This window comes from Etheostoma spectabile, chromosome 4 (assembly GCF_008692095.1).
Source record: "Etheostoma spectabile isolate EspeVRDwgs_2016 chromosome 4, UIUC_Espe_1.0, whole genome shotgun sequence".
In the NCBI taxonomy this organism is placed as follows: domain Eukaryota; kingdom Metazoa; phylum Chordata; class Actinopteri; order Perciformes; family Percidae; genus Etheostoma; species Etheostoma spectabile.
Window position 1 is genome coordinate 11,929,882 of NC_045736.1, and position 7,560 is coordinate 11,937,441.

Here is a 7,560-nt window from a genome sequence, read left to right on the forward strand (position 1 = left end):
ATCATTGAGGAAGGGTTAGTGGAAGCTCTTTTATGATATCTAACAGTAATGCTCGGGGTTATAACACCGGCACTGAGATTAAACTGGGTTACATCGATCCCAGGCTCAATGGAGCTTGTGGCACCGACCAGCAGACACAGATCACCCAACCATGCTGCCCCCGGAGAAAAGGATAAGGGTGCTTCTTTGGCACTGAGGAGAAACAGAGATCACGCATCTTGGAATGATCTATTGAAACACACAGTACAGGCGTTTGTGACTTTAGGATGAACATATCTTAAAGCTCTGATTACATTTTTACCAGAGAATTCTGAACAGTTGTAACAGAAGATGTAGAGGGTGCAGATAACCTTCCTCTTTTTATTGATGTTCATCAGCAGATAAGGAGCTGCTGTGTTTTGCTGTAATCACCTCATTGACAGTCACAATTGCGTTTCAAAGTGTACATTTTCCTCTGTCACAACCTGGCTAACAGGCCATGACAAATATGAGACATGCATCAGTTGAAAGGCTCAAACAATAATAATTTAATAAGCAAAAGTAATTAAATCGCAAAGCATTGAAAATAAAAGTGTGATGCTGTGATGAAACAATCCGTTGTTGCCAAAGCGACACTGAGCAGGGTTCAGTTTAATGAGACACACACAAATATTTACATTTGCTACAATCACTCCATTCACTTACATGATGTGGTGAGAGTAGAAAGATAAGAAAGGCTTCTCAGGAGGATTGCTTCACGCAGATACATCTTCAGAAAGGGAAAAAATAGTGTTTCAAAATGGGACCGTTCTGTGTTTATGGAATAGACCACCGGAGGAAAATATAGGCAGGGTCATGTCTTTTCATTCTTTGTTGAGGGGAGGGTCACCCAGTGTTTTTAGTCCAGGGGGGAGGGTCACCCAACTTTTGTGTTTGTGAAAACAGCAAAATTTCACAAGCATTGCACATTACAGTTGGTGCTTAGTGGAGCGTGTGAGCGGCGCGCTGATTTACGTGTCAGTTAAAATTCTCCTCTCAGATCCTATCCATGTGTGGTGGTGATGGCGCAGTGGATGTGCTACATGCCTTTGGTGTGGCAGATCAGGGTTTGATTCCCCCTGCAATACATCAACCATTGTCTCCCTGAGCAAGACACTTAACTCCTAGTTGCTCCAGAGCCTCTGATATGTAGCATATGTAAGTTGCTTTGGATAAAAGCGTCACCTAATTGACATGGAATGTATCTGCCCTGTATCTGAGTTGAAAATATAGGCTGCTTTACTATCGAGATAATAGGCGTGTGTGTTCAAGTCGGCCGCTGTCCATTTCCTAAGGTTGGGAAATTCAAACATTTATTGACTAGCCTACTTTTTTTCTTACAGGGCGTGTGCCCGGACGAGCACCCACGGAGGAAAACATAAACTGGCGCCTATGATGGAGAAAGACAGATCTGACATACATGTTATAATTTATTTACTAGTCTGTTAAAGGCAGACGTGTATCTTTCTGCCCTGTCAGACGCTCTCCCTCTCCTCTGCCTGCTTCGTTGCCGGTGTGTGTGTGTGTGTGTGAGTGACAGCCCGGGCTCTTGCGGAGCTTGTGTTGAGTTATTTAAACAAACGATCGGGGAAATAAAGGCCTTTTGTCCGCGAGCCTCCCGACGGAGCTCCAGCTCACGGCGGGGTCTGTGAAGGTGGACAGGATTGATTGACACTGATAGGGAACATTGACAAAACTTATGACCCAGTGTGCTTTGTTGAATGGTCCCAATGTTGTATTGTTTTATTTGATGTAAATACTAGTTTACTAGAGGAGTAACTAAGTATTGGAAGTAATGCAGTTTCCATGCTGAGTGTGTGTTAGTGAGTAACTCTACTGAAATGGCCACCGTAGCAGTGGAGTGGGATGGGAAAGATGAGAAAGTGGAGGTTAAATCCTGTTTGTTGTGGTTGTAAAAAAAACAACTGTAGATCTTTGCCAAGCGCAAACCAGTACAGAAAGCATTATAAAATGTGGGGGGGGGGCTCATGCATTTTTTCCCAATCATTTTGGAGGGTCTTAGAAAATGTATTGCTGGCTAAGGGAGGGTTAAGTCTATTGTGACTTAACCCTTGTGTTGTCTTCCCGTCAACCATGAAAAAACACTATTTCGTCAACACTATTATGGCTTTTTCTGACGTTTTTGTCACTTTTTAAATTGTGGGTGGTTTTTTGATGTTTTTTCCAAAGTTATTTGATATTGTAAATGTTGACATTTTCAGCTTATTTCGAAGGCCCATTTTTTGGTGATGAAAAAACTGAAAAGGGGTAAAATTTGACCCGAGGACAACATGAGGGTTAAGGTTCCAAAATTCCTCCGTAGCTCCTTAAATAAAAAACGTACAGTCCCTATATCAACAAATTTATGATACTAAATACACTGAGTAGAAAGGCTTGTTTCTTCATTTTTAAATAATGAAATGTTCAAAATAGATGTGATTGTCAGTAAGATCAGGAATGTAAGGTGTGTAAGATGTATGACAATGTGGCTTGTGTGCATGTTGCAGTGTGAGTAGAGCCTAAATTTATAATCTGGGAGCACCGGGCCCAGGTTCCACCAGACGCACTGTCATCCCACGCTGCTAACTAAAAGCACGGTCGTCACACCTCCCACAGGATTTCTCAGTCTCTTTTGTTGTCCCTCATGTCTTAAATTAAGAATCATGCATAAAGCACCGCTGATAAGCCTGAGGTAAAAAGAAAAGTAGCAAGGAAGTGATGAAATTCATCCACAGGTGTCAATTTGAGTGGCGACCTATCAGATTTGAATCATTTTGTACTCACCACCTTTTTTGAAAACCTCGAGCTAAATTTAGTTAAAATAAAGTTCATAACACATAGAATTCTTGACAGATGCCTACAAATCGCAAAAATCTTCTTCTTTCCTTTCGTAGCCCCTCTATCTGAGTCCGATGTCTCGTCATGTGACCTTGTCAACATGGTACATGGATACATACAGCAGAACATAGTGGCTCATATGTCTAATGCTTTTTTAAAACTTAAGGCTTCCTTCTTCATAAAACTTGTCGGACCGCATCACATTTTTGTAAAGGCCTAGATTTTTATTCATTTACATCAGTGAGCTAGTAAGCTTTCAAAACGTGACCTGAGCTAAAGAGAAATAAAAAAAATGAATGCTTCATTGTACCCCAGCACTTCTGAATGCAACTCTGTCCCCAGCACCTATCCAACCAAACTGACGCTCATGAATTAATCCCACCCAAATAAACCTAATCATGGCTGCAAATTACCCACATCCATAGCAAAGCAAAATCAGTTGGGAACAGGAATCTTTTTGTCTCCTTTTTGCAAAAAGTAGACAACCATCTAATGCACCAGGAGAGTGAAACTGAATACTGATCCTCTGATGAGTCGAGCCCTTGTGAAACTGTAAAAAGAAAGCCTCTCCTACAGATACAGTAGATGTCTCGAGTGCTTTTCCAAACAGCAGATCACACATAAAACATTGAAAGCACATTCAGGGAGGGATCCAGTTTTACTGCACCAGCAGGTGCTCATTGGAAAGCCAGCACACATAAAATGTTGTCATCAGTCCTCCCGCGGTGTGCCGTCTCCCACTGCTATTATATGGGAATATTTCTTGACTCATGCAGAGCGGAAGTCAGTGGCACCACACATGACGGCATGAATAATAGAAAGAAGGAGTAATTAATTTTGATTCATGAATTTAAAAAAAGATTTCAAAAGGAGGTTTTCCCATTGGTGCGCATGCTTATTCTACTTGGCAATAATACATCCATCATCAGTTGTCATTCCAGACATGACCTCTCCAAAATAGGGCATGACATAAACCAATGAGAGCACACGCAGAGAGGCAGTCATTCTGCTCTACACGACTATTGAAAAGCAAGCGCATAACAATCCCTTTGACGTTCACCATCCTCCGGGGTCATGCTGTCTCTCACTCTGAAATGCAAGTGCATCCTGACTCATGTTGAGAGTCTATTTATACAGAATCTGCCAGTGCAGCGTGGGACATGATGTTCTCTAGTTAACAGGAGAGGCTTATGGACCCGACTTATGGAGACTCACGACGCCCACTCGCGTCTCTGATTTACCTGGATAAGAGGATTTGTCCTCGTTAGATAGGGCTCGTGAACAGCGCGGCTCACTAAAATGAATTGATTATGGTACTCTAGTGTGTGATAGCTTTAATATGGGAACCAACTGCAGCCTCTAGGAGGTAAGGTGTACGCTTACTGTAAGCTACTGGACAAATAGCCTTCTAATTATTCACCAAATGCATTTTTTTCCCCCTGCACAAACGTTTTTACCTACCACTTGAAAGGGTATAACAGCAAAAAGATCTTAAAGGAATAGTTCTTGGCATATTGTAATTCAACTAGACTTCTTTCCCTTCTGTTTCTTCCGACTGAGGACTATTTCCAAATTAAGAAGACTTAAAACTAAGCGTGAGTTAGAGATGATCATTCATGCTTTTATTTCTTCACGCTTGGATTACTGCAACAGCCTTTTAACCTGTTTGTAAGAGAAGGAGCTTTACCGTCTCCAGGCTGTTTGGAGCTGCTAGGCTTTTAACTCCCATTTAGAAAAGAGCACACAGCACATCCAGTCTAGCAAAGGATTCAATTCAAAATCCTGCTTTTTACTTTTAGAGCACTGCACGGTCAAGTTCCTCTGTACATCTCTGACTCGATACAGCTTCCCACTCCCACCCGTAGTCTGAGGTCATTAAGTCAGAGGCTTTCAATGGTCCCCCACACTCATTTTAAAACTAGAGGGGGTTGATCGTTCCAAGCTCCTAGGCTGTGGAATGACTTGCCTCCCTGTCTACGTTGTGTGAATTCTGTCGAATCTTTTAAAAAGCAATTGAAGACTCGGCTTTGTTGTGTTTTCTATTTTGCATTTAAATGTTCTTGTGTTTGAATTTGTTGTATTGTATCCGATTTTATTGTGAAGCATTTTGTGATTTTTATCTGTGAAAGGTGCTATAAAAATAAACATGACTTACTTACTTACTTCTCCTTGGCTCTGTATTTAAGCTTTAGAAAATCAAGCATGTGATGGGAAGCTTAGGCCAATCACAGGTCATTACAGAGAAAGCGAGAGAGAGGGAGAGAGAGAGAGAGAGAGAGAGAGAGAGAGAGAGAGAGCTTTGCAGATGCTTGTTCACATCCTTTTGTGAAGGATCTGGTAACCACAAGGCTCAGGGCTGCAGCTAATTCAAGGCTAAACCATTCGATAAGAGACTTTATTGCCATCCATATCTACAGTGCAGTACAGTACTTACAGAAAGGAAATTGTGTATAAAAATGTTGTCCAGTTAATTGTCAAGGGAGCAGACATTTGCTGTGAAAACACTTGATAAAGCTGCTGGTAAAAGCCTTTAGCCTAGCACAAAAGTTTGGCTCAGTTACCATCTTTTATATTTAACCAGAAAAACCAGAACATGCCAGGAAGCCATGTGAGAGGAAATGTAAACGCAGAAATGTAGTTTAGCCTTCTGATTCGTTTGAACAAAGCTGTATTAAGTGGAGTTTAACAATAATAATACATTTAATCATAGAGCGCTTCCCATTAAAGTGCTTGACAGCAAGGAGTTCAACCTTCCTTGGCTACTGTGATCTGGATGACTGAGAACCTTTCACAGACTACTAGTTCTACATGACAATAAAACCTTAAAAACCTTAAAAGCTCTTTCATTAGCGCCATCTCAAAAGGCCCGAGCGATTTCTGGCCAAGACAAAGGCGACGTGGGCCGGAGGTGACGCCACAGTCTGTCATGGTTTCGTTTTTTTTTGTCCTGTTTTCTTTTCCTTCTCCGTGTTCCCTCCCTGGTCTTGTGTTTGTGTCTTGTTCCTCCCCGGTCTTGTGTTCCCCTGAGTGTCTGCAGGTTCTGTTTCCTGTTTTATTTTGAAGTCTGTTTTTTCGTCTCGTCCTGTCTTTAGTTGTACTTCCTGTGTCTTCCCGCTCTTGTGAATACTTGATATTTTCCATCTGCCTCCCTGCCCTCCTGTCACCTGCCTCTTGTTACCTCGTTACCTTGTGTATTTAATGTCTGTGCTTTCTTGTTAGGTAGCACTGGTTTGTCTACCTGTATGTACCGTGTCCTGCTGTGTGGTCCCGGTCCTGGTTTCCCTGTCTTTGCTCCCTGTCTTTTCCTTGCCTTTTTTTCCCCTCTGACACCTTAGGATTTTTTTTTTGGGACTTTGTGTTTCCTTTTTTTTTTAAAGTTTAAATTTTCAGGGTTTTTTTCCCTTTATTAGACAGAGACAGTGGATAGACATGTGAAAGGGGGAGGGAGAGAGAGAGAGATGGGGGATGACACGCCGCAGGCCGGACCCGAACCCGGGCCGCTGCAGGACTCAGCCAACATGGGGCGAGCGCACCCACTCAGCGAGCCATAGGCCGCCCGGACTTTGTGTTTCCTTGTTGGATGTTTTTTTGCTGGACAATAAATTCATCCTGCCTTCTCCCGCCCCCATGCTTTTTGGTCCTTATTTTCCTGCAAATTCTCATACAGTCGACCTTTGTCGCCACTAGTCCCTGTGTGTCAGGGCCTTCAAATAAAAATGACAGCGCAGCTCGTTACAGGCACAAGATGTAGACACTTCCCTGAAAAATTTCTGTGCAGTGTGGCGCCAAGGTCTGAATAATGAATACAGATCTATTAGGCAGCCTTGGTGCACTTCTCCCGACAGGCAGACTGTGTCCTCGCTCGGCCCGCTCTGCAGAGTGCTCGCTGATTTCAAAGCTCCACTCCAGGACTCTGCCTGACTAAAGTCTTCACATCTTCACAGCAAACATTGCACAGCGAGGGTTTCTCTTACATACACAGATGGTAAGATTATACCCTTCTAGATTGTGATCAAAAGATTGGGCATTTAAATTGGCTCTTTTGGGACATGTCCACCCTCAATAACAGAAGAAACGCATAATGATGATGGCCTTTTGCCAACCAGAGTTAGATGATAAGTTATCATCAAATTACATACAAATTCCTTAAGTTTCATAAGATTATGTCTTATAATGTAATTTCTCCGCTGGGGATCAATTAACAGTCTAAATTATTGTTGAAACGTTTAGTTTTACAAATTGTAAGTGCAGTTAAACTCTGTAGTAACAGGTCCATTATTGTGAGGTGTTTTTCTCTTTTGGCTTCTTCAACCCAAATAACATTCATCCAGAAACACGACCTGTGCTCTGAATGGCGCGCTATGATTTCTGAAATTGAATTTTCCCAGGCCACAGAAATTGAATAACCTCCCAGCCAATCACAACTGAATCAGAAGAGATGACCGAATTGCTTTCAACAGGCTCGAGGTGTTCCAAAAAAGTCAATAGCCATTATATGTTTGGGCTCCGACCAACAGGACTTGTTACACTATGAACACGATTGACCTTTCTCTTGGGGGGGAAACAAATCTGCACCTCTCCGATGCAGTCTCCACCAAAGCTGAACAATGTCAACTTCACAATAGTATTATTTTTGTTTTCTTAAGATTATTTTTGGGGGCTTTTCTGCCTTTAATGGACATGACAGCTTGGGTGAGAAAGGGT

The 7,560-nt window shown here is 42.2% G+C and overlaps 1 long non-coding RNA gene across 1 annotated transcript in view; it reads left to right on the top strand.

Annotated features, from left to right (window-relative positions):
* Positions 1-775: 775 nt before the first annotated feature.
* Positions 776-7,560, top strand: part of LOC116688530 (uncharacterized) — a 12,837-nt gene continuing 6,052 nt past the window's right edge. The window contains exons 1-2 of the long non-coding RNA XR_004331791.1: positions 776-871; positions 6,284-6,287. This is a non-coding gene — a long non-coding RNA (uncharacterized LOC116688530). The remainder of the gene's footprint in view (positions 872-6,283; positions 6,288-7,560) is intronic.